Here is an 18,565-nt window from a genome sequence, read left to right as displayed (position 1 = left end):
AAAGGTGTTCTCTTTTTGTTATTTTTTGAGACGGAGTCTTGTTCTGTCACCAGGCTAGAGCACAGTGCTGTGATCTTGGCTCACTGCAACCTCTGCCTCCTGGGCTCAAGCAATTCTGCTGCCTCAGCCTCCCAAGTAGCTGAGACTACAGGTGCGTGCCACCACGCCCAGCTAATTTTCGTATTTTTAGTAGAGATGGGGTTTCACCATGTTGGCCAGGATAGCCTCGATCTCTTGACAATGTGATCCACCTACCTCAGCCTCCCAAAGTGCTGGCATTACAGGTGTGAGCCACCGCACCCTGCCCGTGTTCCTTTTAATAGCTGTAGAATCTTCAGTGATGGTACCTCTCTTATTCCTTACACTCGTAATTTATGTCTCCCTTTTTTTTTCTGATCAAGCCGGCTGGAAATTTGTCAATTTAATTAATTTTTTTCAGAGAACATGCTTTGGGATTCATTGATTTTTCTCTATTCTTTTTTTTTTTTTTTTTTGGTTTTTATTTCATTGATTCTCACTTTGATTTTATTATTACTTTTGTCCTGCTTACTTTGAATTTACTCTCTTTTTGTAGTTTCTTTTTTTGGGAACAGAGTTTCACTGTTGCACAGGCTGGAGTGCAGTGGCGCAATCTTGGCTCACTGCAACCTCTGCCTCCCGGGTTCAAGCGATTCTTCTGCCTCAGCCTCTTGATGAGCTGAATTACAGGTGCATACCACCACACCCAGCTAGTTTCTGGGCTTTTTGTTTGTTTGTTTGTTTGTTTGTTTTGAGGCAGAGTCTTACTTTGTCGCCAGGCACCAGGCTGGAGTACAGTGGCACAATCTCGGCTCACTGCAAACTCCATCCCTGCACTTCAAGCGATTCTCCTGCCTCAGCCTCCTGAGTAGCTGGGTTTACAGGCACCTGCCAGTGTGCCCGGCTAATTTTGATATTTTTAGTAGAGACGGGGTTTCAACATCTTGGCCAGGCTGGTCTTGAACTCCTGACCTCTTGATCCAACCACCTTGGTCTCCCAAAGTGCTGGGATTACAGGCATGAGCCACTGTGCCTGGCCAATTTCTGTATTTTTAGTAGAGACGAGGTTTTAATATTTTGGCCAGGCTGGTCTCAAAACTCCTGACCTCACAAGATCCGCCCACCTCAACCTCCCAAAGTGCTGGGATTACAGGGCACCAGGCCCGGCATTCTTTCTGTAGTTTCTTAAAGTGAAAACTAATGTGGCTGGTTTGAGGCTTTTCTTCTTTAAATATTTCTAATATAAGTGTTTGATGTTATATATCTCCCTCTCAGTACTGCTTTAGTGGCAACCTTATATATTTTTTTTCAATTTTCATTAATTTCAAATTTTTTAAAATTTTCCTTTAGATTTCTTCTTTTCTTCTTCTCCTCCTTCCCCTCCTCCTCCTTTTTTTTTTTTTTTTTTTGAGATGGAATCTTGCTCTGTCATCCAGGCTGGAGTGCAGTGGCTCTATCTCAGCTTACTGCAACCTCTGCATTCTGGATTCAAGTGATTCTCCTGCCTCACTCTCCCGAATAACTGGGATTACAGGCGTGTGCCACCACACCTGGATAATTGCTGTAATTTTTAGTAGAGATGGGGTTTTACCATGTTGACCAGGATGATCTCGAACTCCTGACCTCATGATCTGTCTGCCTTGGCCTCCCAAAGTGCTGGAATTACAGGCATGAGCCACTGTGCCTGGCTTAGGTTTCTTCTTTTACCTATGGGTAAATTAGAAGGGGGTTAATTTCCAAATATTTGGGGATTTTTAAAGATATTTTTAATTTTTTTTTCTAATTTAATTCCACTGTGGCCAGAGAATATACTTTATATGATAAATCCTTTTCAATGGATATTTTTAATGGTTCTTAATGTGACCTATCTTCACAAATGTTCCACATTCACTAGAGAAAAAAAATGTATTTTGTTGGTATCGGGTTGATGTTGATAAACATCAGTCAGGTCAAGTTGATTGATAGTGTCCCTGAAGTCTATTAAATTTTTGCTAATTCCCTGCCTACTTGTGCTAAGAAGTATTGAGAGAGGGCTATTAAGATATCTGATAATTATGCTTTTGTCTAATTTTCCTTGCAGTTCTATCAGTTTTTGATTCATGCATTCTGAAGTGTTATTAGGTGCACATTTAGAATTTTGTCTTCTTCATTAATTAACCACTTTGTCAGAATTAAAAAAAAAAACTTTGCTTAATACCTAGTATATGTTTTTTGCTCTGAAATCTATTTTAATATTAATATAGCTGCTCTAGCTATTTTTTGACTGGTGTTACAATGGTGTACCTTTTTCCATTATTTTACTTTTAGCCTATTTGTATTTTTATATTTAAAATTTTAAAATAAATTTATTTAATGAAAGATAAGAGATTTATACTCAATCTGTACTACAGGGCGGCAGCAACCAAAACAGCACCTTACTGGTATAAAAATAGACACATAGGCCAATAAAACAGAATAGAGAACCCAGAAATAATACTGCACACCTACAGCTGTCTAATCTTTAACAAGCCTGACAAAAACAAGCAATAGAGAAAGGAATCCCTATTCAGTAAATGATCCTAAGATAACTGGCTAGCCATATGCAGAAGATTGAAACTGGACCCCTTCTTTACACCATATACAAAAATTAACTCAAGATGGATTAGAGATTTACACACAAAACCCAAAACTATAAAAACCCTGGAAGACAACCTAGGCAGTACCATTCAGGACATAGTTACTGGTAAAGATTTCATGATGAAGATGCCAAAATCAAAGAACTTTTGCACAGCAAAAGAGTAAACAGACAACCTACAGAATGGGAGAAAATTTTTGCGAACTATGTATCTGACAAAAGTCTAATATCCAGCATCTATAAGAAACTTAAACAAATTTACAAGAAAAAAACAACCCCATTCAAACTGGGCAGTGGACACGAACAGACACTTTTTAAAAGAAGACATACATTCAGCCAACAATCATATTAAAAAAAAAGCTCAACATCACATTTCACACTAGTCAGGATGGCTATTCTTAAAAAGTCAAAAAACAACATGCTGGTGAGGTTGTGAAGAAAAAGGAATGCTTATACACTGTTGGTGGGAGTATAAATTAGTTCAGTCATTGTGGAAGACAGTGTGACAATTCCTCAAAGACATAAAGAAACATCATTCAACCCAGCAATCCCATCACTGGTATATGCCCAAAGGAATAGAAATCATTGCATTATATAGACACATGTACACATATGTTCATTGTAGCACTGTCCACAATAGCAAAGACATGGAATCAATCTAAATGCCCGTCAATGACAGACTGCATAAGAAAATGTGGTGGCCAGGTGCGGTGGCTCATGCCTGTAATCCCAGCATTTAGGGAGGCCAAGGCAGGAGGATCATGAGGTCAGGAGATCAAGAGCATCCTGGCTAACATGGTGAAACTCCATTTCTACAAAAAAATACAGAAAAAAACTAGCTGGGGCATTGTGGCATGTGCCTGTAGTCCCAGCTACTCAAGAGGCTGAGGCAGGATAATCATTTGAAACTGGGAGGCACAGGTTGCAGTAAGCCTAGAACGCACCACTGCACTCCAGCCTGGGTGACAAAGCAAGACTCTATCTCAAAAAAAGAAAAGAAAAGAAATGGTACCTATACACTATGGAATGCTATGCAGCCGTAAAAAGAACAAGATCATGTCCTCTGGAGGGGAAATGGATGGAATAGGAGGCCATTATCTTTCGCAAACTAACATAGGGACAGAAAAGCAAATCCTCCATGTTCTCACTTATAAGTGGGAGGTAAATGATGAGAACATACGCCCACATGCAGAAAACAACACTCACTGAGGCTTTTCAGAGGGTAAAGGGTGCGAGGAGGAAGAGGATCAGGAAAAACAACTAATGGGTACTAGGCTTACTGCCTGGGTGATGAAATAATCTATCCAATAAACCCCGTTGATGCAAGTTTACCTATGTAACAAATCTGCATGTGCACTCCTACACTTAAAAATTAAAAACGGATAAATGAAAGTGCACTTCCTGTATACAGGATGTAATTGTGGCTCAAAGTAAAGATGAGACCCTCACCACTCTGAGCACATCACTAATTTTCCCTCCTGCCTGCATAGTCCCAGGTGGAGGGAGATAGATCATGTCACAAGAGAATGATGAGATGGTCACAGCCAGGGGCTGGGCCCCCAAAACTGATTCCTTCTGTCTGACTGGCTGGCAGGAAGTACTGGGGATTTGCAGGCACTCAAGACCTAGGTTAGACTGCTACAGCCCTGTGTGTATGCAGGGTCATGTGTCCTTTCCTGGGGCCAAATCAACTCTGTCCAACACAGCAGTGTCTGCCCTCTCTGTTCCCTCTCAGCACAGCCCAAGTCAGCCAGGATGAGCTTTCCAATGTCCACTTCCCAGACATGGTTCGTTTCCTCTTTTTTTATTCGAAGTCACATCTGTCTCTTTCACACCCACATGAGATGTAGGTACATGCACGTATAGATATACCAAATATTTATGATTTTTCATTCATGCACATATACACATGCAAGCGTAATCTATTCCCATGTATGCTACTTGCTGAGCACCTACTGTCACCCAGGCTGGAGTGCAGTGGAGCCATTTTGGCTTACTGCACCCTCCGCCTCCCGGGTTCAAGAAGTTCTCTGCCTCAGCCTCCCGAGTAGCTGGGATTACAGGTGCCTGCCACCCCACCTGGCTAATTTTTGTATTTTCAGTAGAGACAGGGTTTCACTGTCTTGGCCAGGCTGGTCTTGAACTCTTGACTTTGTGATCCACGGCCTCAGTCTCCCAAAGTGCTGGGACTACAGGCGTGAACCACAATGCCCAGCCCTGTGCCCAGCTATTTAAAAAAAATGTTGTAGGCCAGGCATGGTGGCTCATGCCTGTAATCCCAGTAGTTTGGGGGCTGAGGTGGGTGGACCACCTGAGGTCAGGAGTTTGAGACCAGCCTGGCCAACATGGTGAAACCCTGTTTCTACTAAAACCACAAAAATGAGCCGGGCATGGTGGCACATGCCTGTCATCCCAGCTACTTGGGAAGCTGAGGCAAGAGAATTGCTTGAATCCAGGAGGCGGAGGTTGGAGTGAGCCAAAATCATACCATTGCACTCCAGCCTGGGCAACAAGAGTGAGACTCTGACTCACAAAAAAAAAAAAAAAAAAAAAAAAAAAAAAAAGAAAGAGAGAGAATAAGTCATGTTCCCTGGACTGCAGAAGCTTCTGCCAGGCTTTTTTTTTTTTTTTTAAATCACTTACTAATATCTTAATTAATTCTTTCTACTTCCCAGGGTACTCAAAGAGTAAAATGCATACATTAGCATTTCTTGCCAGTTTACTCAGCATTTTGGAATAGAGGGTCTTTAATTCTAACCTGTGCAAACTGACTTAGCTTCCTGCAAGCTACAAAAAAAAAAAAAAATTCTGCTTACTTTCTCATAAAAATAATTACTGATTAATAGATATAGTGTGTTGTTTATTTCCAATTGATGTACCATGCGCATTGCATTAGATAATTATTAATCAGTTTCTGACATTGGAACTGTTTTTATGAGTAGATATTCGGTCTTATAACTGAAGCTTTTGTGACTACAGATAGGTAGTGGCTTTCTCAGCATTTTACTAACATCATCATTAAGCATGGCATGGGCTCATGTGAGGCCAAGGAGACAGATTTTGTTTAGAAAACCAACAAACAGGCTGGGGGCGGTGGCTCACACCTGTAATCCCAGCACTTTGGGAGATCAAAGTGGGCAGATCGCAAGGTCACGAGTTTGAGACCAGCCTAGTCAACGTGGTGAAACCCCATTTCTACTAAAAATACAAAAAATTAGCTGGGTGTGGTGGTGAGTGTCTGTAATCCCAGCTACTCGGGAGGCTGAAACAGAATCACTTGAACCTGGGAGGCAGATATTGCAGTGAGTGGAGATTGCACCACTGCAGTCCAGCCTAGGGGGCAACAGAGCTAGACTCCATTTCAGAAGAGAGAGAGAGAGAGAAAAAGAGAGAGAGAGAGAGAGAGAGAGAGGGAGAGAGAAAGAGAATGCACATTCATATTACAGTCTTCATATTTTCTTATAAAATATTATGTGCATATATGGCCCAGTGCCAAGGAACACAAGTTTGGGAAACAGACTGCCAGGGTCCAATCATGGCTATACTACCTAATGGTATTGTGATCTTAAGCAAGTAACTTGAGTGTCTGTAAAATGAAGATAATTACTTTAGAGGATTGCTTTGAGGAGAAAATGAGATAAAAATGTGTGAAATGCTTAGAAGAAAACCTACCACACTAGTGATGCTTCAAAATATGTCAATGATTATTGGGGAGAATGTCCACCTAACCCCATAATTGGTCCTAGGTACTAGCCTTGTTATTATGATTTGCAGATAAGGAATAGGTACAGAGAGGATAGTATCTATGTGCTTTCCACATGTTACTTAATATTATTATTCTTTTTTTTTTTTTTTTTTTTTTGGTCAACCAAAGGGACACTTTACTGAGGGTCCAGGGCCATGGGGCCTGGGCTATTATTATTATTATTTTTTTTTTTGAGATGGACTCTTGCTCTGTCACCAGGTTGAAGTACAGTGGTGTAATTTTGGTTCACTGCAGTCTCCGCCTCCTGGGTTCAAGTGATTCTCTTGCCTCAGCTTCCCAAGTGGCTGGAATTACTGGTGCTCACCACCACACCCAGTTAATTTTTGTAGTTTTAGTAGAGACAGAGTTTCACCATGTTGGCCAGGATGGTCTTGATCTCCTGACCTCATGATCTGCCTTCCTTGGCCTCCCAAAGTGCTAGGATTACAGACGTGAGCCACAGCGCCCAACCATTTAATATTTTTAGGTAGGGTTTTTCAATTCGGACTGAGGTCTTCTTTCATTCAAAGCTCATACTCTTAATCTCCCTGCAATACTCTTTTCCTAAAGCATAACATCTTGAGGAAGGGAACGGGGACACAGGTTTCCACTCCCATTAAATTTTCCAGGGAAAATGCTTTCAATTGTCAAGAGCTTAATAGAACTGTCAAAACTACCTAATAGCAGCTCTGAAAATTGTATAATTCAGTATAAATCACAGGAATGTGTGTGTGTGTGTGCGTGTGTGTGTGTGTGTGTGTGTGTGTGTACATATATACATATACACATATGTACATACAGATACCATATATATAGTAAAGGAAAAGTTCAGTTTGGCTCCGTGTAGACAGTAGTGTCCTGGAATGAGAGAATGAACAATGGTGTTTCAGAACCATGGAGAGCAACACCACTCCCACGAATAAACATTCACATTTGCAGATTTTTCTGCCTTGGTAACCTTGTGCTGAATGTTAGTCATTTGTTGGTCCTTAATTGAGAAAACAGACAGGATGATAATTACAGAACTTGCTTGAATGAGCTTTTCTTCTAAACACTGATTTTTTTCTTTTGCCAGGAGCATTCTGGGATCTAATTGTTGGACCTGTGAAGGTTGGACTTGGGCCTTCTTTGTATGATTGCAGTTTGCCTATGGAACAGAGAGTTGCTTGGCTGGCAGTGACTGTCCCAAGATTACCTATGGAGTTCCCTCACTGTCTGTACTTGCCCGTCGTTCTCTCTCTCTCTCTTTTTTTGTTTTTGATCCATACTGGATATACAGGGAATTTTCCTTTTTTTTTTTTTTTTTTTTTTTTTGAGATGAAGTCTCACTCTGTTGCTCAAGCTGGAGTGCAGTGGCATGATCTCAGCTCACTCCACCTCTCAGATTCAAGCAATTCTCCTGCCTCAGCCCCCTGAGTGACTGGGACTACAGGCATGTGCCACTATGCCCAGCTAAATTTTTTTTTTTTTTGAGACAGAGTTTCACTCTTATTGCTCAGGCTGGAGTGCAATGATGTGATCTTGGCTCACTGCAACCTCTGCCTCCCAGGTTCAAGCAATTCTCCTGCCTCAGCCTCCCAAGTACCTGGGATCACAGGTGTGTGCCACCATGCCTGGCTAATTTTGTATTTTTAGTAGACAGGGTTTCACCATGGTGCCCAGGCTGGTCTCCAACTCCCAACCTCAGTTGATCTGCCTGCCTTGGCCTCCCAAAGTGCTGGAATTAGAGGCGTGAACCACTTTGCCCAGATGGTTATTCACCTTATTTCTTAATAATGGTTTAAAAATGTTCACTTTGATAGGAGGAGTCCTTTGACTCTCTTCTGCCTTTCCCTCCTCATTAAGCTAATATTTTTATTGGCATCTGTAAGACGCATGAGGGGAAGCTGACCCAGCAAATTTGATAAGGCTTCTTGGACTGTTCCCCAACTTTGCAGCAGTAAGTTAATGTGGGAAATCCCACTAAAGGGGTGCCCTTATTAACTGAATTTACCGTGACCTGGTTATGGGCATTTTCAGTGCGTGAATGTCCTGATTATCATAAAGCCAGTCCCACGTGTCTTGCATACAAAACATATCAGTTGCTTCATCTGGCCATTGATAGTGGGAGACAGGACCATCCTTCTCAGAGTAAACAGATCTTGCAGTAGCCTTCATCCAGTCCAGTCCTGTATTATGTTCAGTACCATGGAATCTGTCCATCGAAATGGATGCTTAACATTAAAGGTCCAATTAAAGTATTTCCAGAACTTAAAAAAGAAAACAAATATTTTTTTCTTGCAGTTAAGTTCTACAGTAGAAAAAAAGACAAATACAGTTAAATTTTAATGTATATAATGAAATAATGTGTTTATAGCATTATTTCAAACATACCATTGTCTAATAAAATGTTAATAATTGTGTAAGAGATTTTAGCTATTCTTGCACTTAGTCTCAGATTATTAAGATAAGCACTTTTTAGGTTTAATAAATAACATTAAGGAATGTCTGTAAGAACTTATTTTCAGAATTAATATAAATGATTTATATCACTTCCATGCTCATAAAATTAAGAAACTCTCAAATGTCAATTCTAATTAAATATCAAAAATTACTCATAAAAATGCCATAATTTGGAAACTGGGAAGTTACTGGATTTTATAACCAAAAAAAATAAGCTCCTCTTTAAAAATCAAAATAAAATATACTATACTTATTCCAGGGTATACTTAAAGAGCAATAAACTGAAGCAATATAATAGCAAATAAATTAGGAAGTCAAAACAAGACTATCTGGACATTATATTAAATTATGTGTCTATTATTTTAGCTCATTCAGAATACAGTAGTGCAGGCATTTTCTAGAAGCTGTATATAATACAATACGTTTCTGTTATTTTTCTGGACTAAATGGGATTTGCTAGTAGATGAATAATATTGACTTACTTTATATAATGACTCAAATATAATTTAATCTTTTATATTTAAAAATATAATTTTATATATAATTTTAACTTTACTATGTCTGAACACAGTGTACAAAATCTGCATAGGTAAAAATGATGCAGCTTAATTTTAAGTAGTGAAGCAAAGCTACCTGTATTCTGCTCGGAACAAAGTTGTTTTTCTTTAAATGCATTAAACATAAAGGAAATATTAGTAGGACTTGGTGAACAACAGTTGATAGTGATACTTGAAACCATCCAATCACCTACCCATATACTATATTACAGTATATGCCATTTATCATATAGGAAACGTCATCAAAGTGCTACACTGTGTAAAATAAAACATGCTGCCTGATTTCTTTAGGTCCCTTAATCTTTATGGAAGAATTTCAACCTAAACCAACATTTAGAAAATGAATTCTGTTGAAACTTGAAAAATTGTGAAATAGTTAGATCTCCCTAATCAGGAAGCAGGGATAGACACTTAGTTACCAACCGGCTTCCTACGGGCCAGGGCTGACAGGAAAGGCAAAGCCCTTTCTATATAATGGAGCTGATTTTACAACTCAGATTGTTACCCATCTTTCAGTAAGCTGGGAAGAAAGGCAAAGAAATATTCCTTTCTTTTTTAATGTTAAAAAATATTAAAATGGTATGTATTTACCATGTAGGACGTGATGCTTTGAAGTACACATACCTTGTGGAGTGACTACATCTAGCTAATTAGCATATGTGCTACTGCACGTTTGCATCATTTTTGTGGTTGAAACACTTAACATCTCTTAGCGTTTCTCCAAAGTACAACATGTTATTAAGTATAATTCACCGTGTAAGGCAGATCCACTGAACTTATTCCTTCTATCCACCTGGAATTTTATATCCTTTGATTAACACATATGCAGCCCTCCCCTATCTCAACCACCCCAGCCTCGGGTCACCATGATTCTACTCTCTGTTTCTTTAAGTTCCATCATTTTAGCTTCCACATGTAAGTGAGAATTGCGGTATTTGATTTTGTGCACCTGGCTTATTTCACTTATTATAACGTCCTGAAGGTTCATCCACGATGACAAGGATTTCCTTCATTTTATGGCTGGATGGTTCTCCATTGTGTATATTTACCACATTTTTTTTTAATAAACAAAAGAGGTTTAATTGAATCACAGTTCTTCATGGCTGGGAAGGCCTCAGGAAACTTATAATCATGGTGGGAGGTGAAGGGGAAGTAAGGTACATCTTACATGGCAGCAGGTGAGAGAGAGCGCACTGGGACGGAGGGGAACTGCCAAACACTTTTAAAAACCGCGAGATCTTATTCAAACTCACTGTCATGAGAACAGCATGGGGGAAACCATAATCCAGTCACCTCCCACCAAGTCCTTCCCTTAACATGTGGGGATTGCAATTCAAGGTGATATTTGGATGGGAACACAGAGTCTCACCACATCAACCCAGGGTTCATATGGGAATTATGTTTTTTGGGTTTTTGAGAAACATTCATATGATTTTCCATAATGGCTGTACTAATTTACATTCCTACCAACAGTATGCTAGTGTTCTTTTTTCTTTATATCCTCACCAACTATTTACCACATTTTTAATCCATTCATCTGTGGATGGGCACTTAGCTTGATTCCATATCTTGCTATTGTGAATAATGCTGAAATGAATATGGGAGTGAAAAATACTGATTTCACTTATTTCGGATATAGATCCAGTAAGAAAATTGCTGGATCACATGGTAGTTCTATGTTTAATTGTCTGAGGAACCTCCGTACTGTATTCCATGATGGCTGTACACATTACGTTCCCAAAACGCACAAGGGTCCCCTTTACTCCACATCCTCACCAACACGTATCTTTTGTGTTTTTGATAACAGCCATTCTAACAGGTATGAGGAGATACCTTGTGGTTTTGATTTGCATTCTCCTGATTAGTGATGTTGAGCATTTTTCCAGACATCCGTTGGTTATTTGCATGTTGTCTTTTGAGGAATGTCTATTCAAGTCCTTGCCCATTTTCTTTTTTTTTTTTTCCTTTTTTTATGAGGCAGAGTCTTACTCTGTTGCCAGGCTGGTGTACAGTGGCGCAATCTCGGCTCACTGTAACCTCCACCTTAGGCAATTCTCCTGGCTCAGCCTCCCGAGTAGCTGGGACTGCAGGTGCACACCACCATGCCCAGCTAATTTTTATATATTTAGTAGGGATGGGGTTTTGCCATGTTGGCCAAGCTGATCTCGATCTCTTGGCCTCATGATCCACCCACCTTGGCCTCCCAAAGTGCTGTGATTGTAAGTGTGAGCCACTGTGTCCAGCCTCAAATTTCTTTGTTTCTTGCTAGTGAGTTGTTTGAATTCTCTGTGTATTTTGGATAGTAGCCCTTTGTCAGATGTGTGATTTGCGAATATTTTCTCCCATTCTGTAGGTTGTCTCTCCACTCTGTTCACTGTATCCTTTGCTGTGCAGAAGCTTCTCAGTTTGCTGTAATATCGTTTGTTTATTTTTGCTTTTGTTGTCAGTGCTTTTGGGGTATAATCCAAAATGTCATTGCCCAGATCAATGTTATGGAGCTTGAGCTCAGGAGTTCGAGACCAGCCTAGGCAACACAGACCACGTCTCTACACACACACAAAATTTTAAAGCCATTCGTGGTGGCATATGCCTGTAGTTCTAGCTACTCAGGAGGCTGAGGCAGGAGGATCACTTGAGGCAGGGAGGTGGAGGCTGCAATAAGCCATGATCATGCCACTGTACTCCAGACTGGGTGACAGAGACTGTCTCAAGGGAAAAAAAACATGTCACCTGCAAATGGACAATTCAATGTTTTTCTTTCCAATTTGGATGCCCTTTGTTTCTGTTGCCTGATTGTTCTAAGACCTCCGGTACTATACTGAATAGAGGTGGTGAGAGTGGGCATCTTTGTCTTGTTCTGGATCTTTATCTGCTGATTATGATGCTAGCTGTGGCTCTGTCATATGCGGCCTTTATTGTGTAGTTGCACATTCTTTACATACCTAATTAGTTGCGAGTTTTTTATCATTAAAAGCTGTTGAATTTGTCAAATGCTTTTTTCTGCATATATGTGAAGGCTCACAGAGTCATGTGGTTTGATCTCTGTCTCCCTACCCAAACCTCACCTTCAATTGTAATCCCCGGTATTGGAGATGGGGCCTCCTGGGAGGTGATTGGGTCATGGGGGCAGTTTCTCATGGTTTAATGCCATCATGGCAATAGCAAGATATCGTGAGATCATGTTTAAAAGTGTGAGCACCTCCCCTCCCTCCTGCTCCAGCCATGTGAAGTGCCAGTTTTCCCTTCGCTGTCCACCGTCACTGAAGCTGAGCGGATGCTGCCATGCTTACTGTACACCCTACGGAACCATAAGCCAGTTAAACCTCCTTATTTTCTTTCTTTCTTTTTTGTTTTTGAGACAGAGTCTCACTCTGTCACCCAGGCTGGAGCGCAGTGGCATCCTGGGAGTTCACTGCAACCTCTGTCTCCTGGGTCCAAGCAATTCTCCTGCCTCGGCCTCCTGAGTAGTGGGATTACAGGTGCCTACCACCATGCCTTCCTGATTTTTAAAATTTTTTGGTAGAGGTGGGGTATTCCCATGTTGGTCAGGCTGGTCTCAAACGCCTGATCTCAGGTGATCTGCCCACCTCAGCCTCCCAAAGTGCTGGGATTACAGGCGTGAGTCACCATGCCCAGCCTAAACCTCTTTTCTTTGTAAATTAACCAGTCACAACCTTTTTTTTTTTTTTTTTTTTTGGTTGCTTAGAAATTTATTTGAGAAAAAAAACAGAAGATAAACGTATCAAAAGAACACACAGGTGGGTGGGTGGGGGCACGGCCAGCGGCGGCGGCAGGGGTGGGCATCCGGACTAAGGCTTTTACGTGGCTGCAGACTGGCCGGATTTCGCAGCTTCTGGGCCCCCGAGCTGGGCCCGCGACTCGAAGGTGACGGGGATGCTGACCTCGTGGGGCTGTGTGGCCGGCTTGGGCGTGGGGGCCTCCACGGTCAGTGTGCCCTCAGGGGACAGGGAGGAGGAGACCTGGGTGGGGTCCACGCCGGGGGGCAGCGCGTATTTCCGGGTGAAGCGCCGGGAGGTGAACCCGTGCTCATCCTGCCGCTCCTCGTGCTTGCCGGTGATCTCCGCCGCGCCGTCCTTGGTCTAGACCGTCAGCTCCTGGGGGCGAAGTGGTTGACGTCCGGGGACACGCGCCAGCGGCCCGCCGTGTGCCGGATCTCCGAGCCCCCGCTGCTGAGCGCGCGGCTGTAGGCGGGCGCGGCCACCTCGGGGCCCCGGACGGCGGCGGGGGCAGGGGGCGCACGGAGCCCGGCCAGCTGCTGGTGCCGAACCGCTGCGACCACTCCTCCGGCAGCCGGGGCGTCCCGAAGGCCCGGTGGAAGAGCCGGCTGTGCGGGGACCAGTCGCGGAAGGGGTCCCAGCTGGGGCTCCGCAGGAGCGAGAAGGGGACGCGGCGCTCGGTCATGCTGGCCGGCTCTGCTCGCGACGTCTGCTCGGAGAAGTGCCGGCATTTCTTTATAACAATGCAAGAATGAACTAGTACCAAAAATTGGTACTGGGAGTGGGACATTGCTATGAAGATACTTTAAATATGGAAGCAGCTTTGGGACTGGGTAGTGGTCAGAGGCTGTAACAGTTTGGAAGGCTCAGGAGACAGGAAGATGAGGAAACAATTCAAACTTCCTAGATGTTCCTTAAACTGTGATAGGTAAGTCATGTGGACAATCAAGTCCGGGCTGATAGATAGGCATGTGAACTAAACATGCAGACAGTCATGTGGACAATGAAGTCCAGGCTGAGCGGGTTTCATATGGAAATAAAAACCTTATTGGGAACCGCACTAAAGGTCACTCTTGTATGCGTCAGCAAAGAGACTGGTGGCATTGTGCTCCTGCTCTAAGAATCGGTGGAACTTTGAACTAGAGACAGTTTAGGGTATCTTGTGGAAGAAATTTCTAAGCAGCATAGTATTCAAGACTTGACCCAGTTGCTTCTAAAAGTCTATGTTCGTATGCCTGAGTAAAGAAATGGCCTGAAACTGGAACTGATATTTAAAAGAGAAGCAGAGCTTAAACATTTGAAAATTTTGCAGCCTGGCCATGCAGTAGGTAAGAAAAATCCGTTTTCAGGGGAGGTATTACAAGCAGGTTGCCGAAATTTGCCCCAGTAAAGAGGAGTCAATTGCTAATAGACAAGACAATGGGAAAAAGGCCTCAGAAGCGTTTCAGAGCCCACTGTGAGAGTCCCTCTCATCACGGGCCTGGAGGCCTGGGAAGACTGAAAGGCTTTATGGGCCAGGCTCAGGTCCCTGCTGCTCTGTGCAGCCTCAAGACAGGATGCCCTGCATTTTGGCCACTCCAGCTCCAGCCATGGCTAACAGTGGTGAAGGTACAACTTGGGCTGCTGCTTGCGAAGGTGCCAACTGTAAGCCCTGGCAACTTCCACCTGGTGTTAAGCCCGCAGGTGCACAAGGAGGCTTAGGAACCTCCACGTAGATTTCAGAAAATGTCTACAAAATCCAGAGAACCTGTAACTGGGATGGTGTGGAGGGGAGAAGGGGGGTTTGAGCCTCCATATAGAGTCCCCACTAGGGCACTGCTGTGAGAGGAGAGCTACCATCCTCCAGACCCCAGAATGGTAGAGCCACCTGATACCAGAAAGGAGTCCAAATCCAGAGCCCAAGAGAGGGTTCTTGGATCTCGTGCAAGGAAGAATTTGAAGCAAGTCCACAGTGCAAAATGGATGCAACTTTATTAAAGGGGTGCAGGAATAGCGACCCCATAGACAGGGTGGGGCATTTCCAAAAGTAAGAGGAGACAGGCATCCATCCTAGGTACAAAGCATATTTAAAGCTAGAAATGCTTTTGTTCTCAAGGTACCAGGAGATTCTGGGTCTGTCAAGGCAAGAGTCTGTTTAGGAAACATCATTAATCTGTTCCCTGAATGTTGACATCTGGAGGCTAGGAATGCTTGACCTCCTGGGAATGCAGCCCAGCAGGGCCCAGCTTCATTTTTCTTGGCCCATATTCGAAACAGAGTCACTCTGGTTTGAATGCTTCTAACCTATCCCCCCCACCCTTTTACAAGAGGACCCTTAATTCTAAGGGTTGCAGAAGGATGAAGGTCCGTCTTCTGTAACTTCTTCATGCTGAACAGGGGCGATGATATTTCCACGTATCTATTAGGGTCTCTTGTATTCAGGGTAGAGAGGAGTCAGTCAGAAAGCGTTGGTACATTAAGCGTCATTTGTACCTCTGTGTTCCAGCAAAAGGTGAAACCTGGAAGATTAAGAGGTGTCCAATTTAAGAAAGTATTGAGTAAGCTTACCCTGTGTTTCTACACAAAGAGTACAACAACAATATATTCAACAACAGCAAAGCAAAATAAGAAAGATGATCCCAGGTAAGCTAACAGGAAGGCTTTCCGAACACTGGGCAGTTGTTGGAGCCAAGCCACCATGGAGGTGCCTGCCAGTGCGTCGATGGCAGAGACAGGAGTGCCTCCAGCTTTCTCAGCTGGGGTAATGCTGTGTCAGTAGTCTGGAGCATGCAACATTTGGTTTTGATCAAAGCACAAGTTTCCCCTTGAGCTGCTGTTAAAATGGCTTTGCCATACAGTTTGTTAAGGCCACCTGCCTAATCTGAGAGGCGTCCTCAGGAGGGTAAGGGCATGGTGCGTGCTATTCAAAGCTGCAGCCGTGTGTATGGCCAAGGCTTCAACACTGATTGTGGCTGCCTGTGAAGAAAGTATAGCCATCTGGTAGAAGCAGATGGCTTCTAGAGTGAGCCCTTACAGTTTCCCAGTTAGATGAAGACAGTCCAATTTGGTGAGGATACATCCCAGAGGATAAAGATGACCCCACGTACACCTTCCAGTCCACTTATAAGATACATATGACCAGCTGAGTTCCACAAGGCCCTAACAACCTTGAAAAAGAAGAGACACTGTTTTTCTGTGAATTACATTGCCATCTCATCCACATTTTGTTCTTCTTTTAGAAGGGTCTTACTCGAATTTTGGGAAAATCAGCAGCTAATAAATTATTTAAGCTGTGTGTCCATGCCTCCTCTGCCTTGTATTAAAAGAGAAAGCTGAGACCCTTTGCTACTGGCATCTCTGGCAAAGCCTTCCACAGGTACAATGACTGGAAAAGACTTAACCTGAAAGAAACATTACTCACAGTTTTCATTTTTTTTTTTTTTTTTTTTTTTGAGATGGAGTTTTGCTCTTGTTACCCAGGCTGGAGTGCAATGGCGCGATCTCGGCTCACCGCAACCTCCGCCTCCTGGGTTCAGGCAATTCTCCTGCCTCAAGCCTCCTGAGTAGCTGGGACTACAGGCACGCGCCACCATGCCCAGCTAATTTTTTGTATTTTTAGTAGAGACAGGGTTTCACCACGTTGACCAGGATGGTCTCGATCTCTTGACCTCGTGATCCACCTGCCTCGGCCTCTCAAAGTGCTGGGATTACAGGCGTGAGCCACCGCGCCCGGCCCACAGTTTTCATTTTTATTTATTTACTTTTTACCAAGTAAAAAACTATGGTCATTATTTTAAAGTAGTAGCACTACCAAGTGGCAATGGGAGAGGCTGGGCTTCCGTAGAGTCAGATAACCAGTTAAACGCCCTCAGAGGTTAAGAACTAACTAGCTGCTGCTTGAGGGAAGGGGAACTATTCCTGCCACAGGCTTCTGAGAGCTGTTCCTTCCAGAGGTCCTTTTAAAGATGAATTTGTCTAATACGGGGAGTCTCAAAAGCCCAATTTTACAGTAAATACTAAATCCCATTTCCTAGGGTCTGCTCCTTTGAGGTGCTCCATCTGGTATGGTCAGGAAGTGTGACTCCTAAGGCTGGTGCCTCAAATTCACTTCTGTGGGTTTTGCTAACTCATGGGGTGACCGATTGAAAAATGTAGCTCACCGAGAGGCTGAATGGGCTGCATGTTTTCTGCACAGCTCTCTGCAAATCTTTCTCTTGGCTGGCTTTTGAAAATACCAAGTGGCCATGAGTTTGAGGTGATAAAACTCCCTCTTCAGCAGGCCCCGTGCTGTGGTCGTGTGTCAGGTGCTCTTTGCAGCTGGTGAAGGCAGAATCAGGATTGGAATATATGTTAAACAAAGGCCGAATCTAGACACGTGCACATCTAGAAGGCTTTCCCAGTTCTTTACAATGGAGCTTCATCAGTGTCTGTTACAACAAAATTGTCCTCCAAACATTAATCTGGGATCTTCTCCAGTACCTGTACAGAGTGGACTGTTCGTCTGTCCGACACTTACTGTGTTCCACCAGGAAGGACACCTTCCAAAGCAAGAAGCTGTTGGACAAAATCAACAGACTGTCCGGGCGTGATCCACGTGGCAGAGGTTTACTTCCCGAAGAACGGACTTCACCTTTTATCACCACTTCACACTGAGGTCCAAATGGCTGCACAGACATTTTTTAGATCCTAATAGAGAAAGAAAGTCTGAGTTGAAGATTCTAAATTCAATTCTTTTGTCAACTATTTCCTGTATTTCCTTTGTCCAAAAGACTAAGCTAGGGAATACAATGGTATCCCACCCTTAGAGCTTATGCTCCAGAGAAGAACGTAGGGAAGGAGAGAGACGATCACAATACCATCTGCACAGCGGGTGTGAGCAGCCCCGGTGCTACAGCATGCTACTCATGAGAAACCTGGGGAGAGGAGAGCAAAGCTTCCCAGAAGGAGCCAGCCCAGGGAAGTTGAGGACCAGCAGTCCAGGCACAGGTATTCACTCACGCTGGGGCAGGCAGGACTCTTGCCTCCTTCTGTTAGGTCCTAATAGCAGCCTGAGCACACAAGAGAGTTCTGTAACCCAGGCAGGAGGATTAGCCATGTGTGACTCAGAGGAGAGTGCCCTTTAAGCAAGGGTCACACAAGCAAGACTGATACTCTTGACAGGGGAACTCTGGCTGTCAAGTTGATATTCACTTAGGATTTGGAAGCCCAGAATTCATGGGCCCATAGAAGACATGAAGGAATATAGCTCAACAGCTGACAAAATCCACTAGTAGCTTCTGGAAGAATAAGAAAAGTGAATGAAAAGCCGGGCATGGTGGTTCGTGCCTGTAATCCCAGCACTTTGGTAGGCCAAGGCGGGTGGATTACGAGGTCAGGAGTTTGAGACCAGCCTGGCCAATATGTAAAACACCGTCTCTACTAAAAATACGGAAATTAGCTGGGTGTCGTGGCGTGCGCCTTTAGTCTCAGCTAC

General features: G+C 43.3%; 1 long non-coding RNA gene and 1 pseudogene across 1 annotated transcript; both read right to left on the bottom strand.

Annotated features, from left to right (window-relative positions):
* Nucleotides 1–13,110: 13,110 nt before the first annotated feature.
* On the bottom strand, nt 13,111–14,219 carry LOC120360419 (heat shock protein beta-1 pseudogene; annotated as a pseudogene).
* Nucleotides 14,220–15,070: 851 nt separating this feature from the next.
* Nucleotides 15,071–18,161, bottom strand: LOC120360391 (uncharacterized). Its single transcript, XR_005576902.2, has 3 exons — nt 17,609–18,161; nt 17,253–17,409; nt 15,071–15,611 (listed from the first exon to the last, which is right to left on the bottom strand). It is a non-coding gene; the product is annotated as an uncharacterized LOC120360391 (long non-coding RNA).
* Between the last annotated feature and the right edge of the window lie 404 nt (nt 18,162–18,565).

Source organism: Saimiri boliviensis, chromosome 20 (assembly GCF_048565385.1).
Source record: "Saimiri boliviensis isolate mSaiBol1 chromosome 20, mSaiBol1.pri, whole genome shotgun sequence".
Taxonomy (NCBI): Eukaryota; Metazoa; Chordata; class Mammalia; order Primates; family Cebidae; genus Saimiri; species Saimiri boliviensis.
The sequence above is the reverse complement of the archived record's forward strand: the minus strand, read 5'-3'. Positions and strand labels throughout refer to the sequence as shown.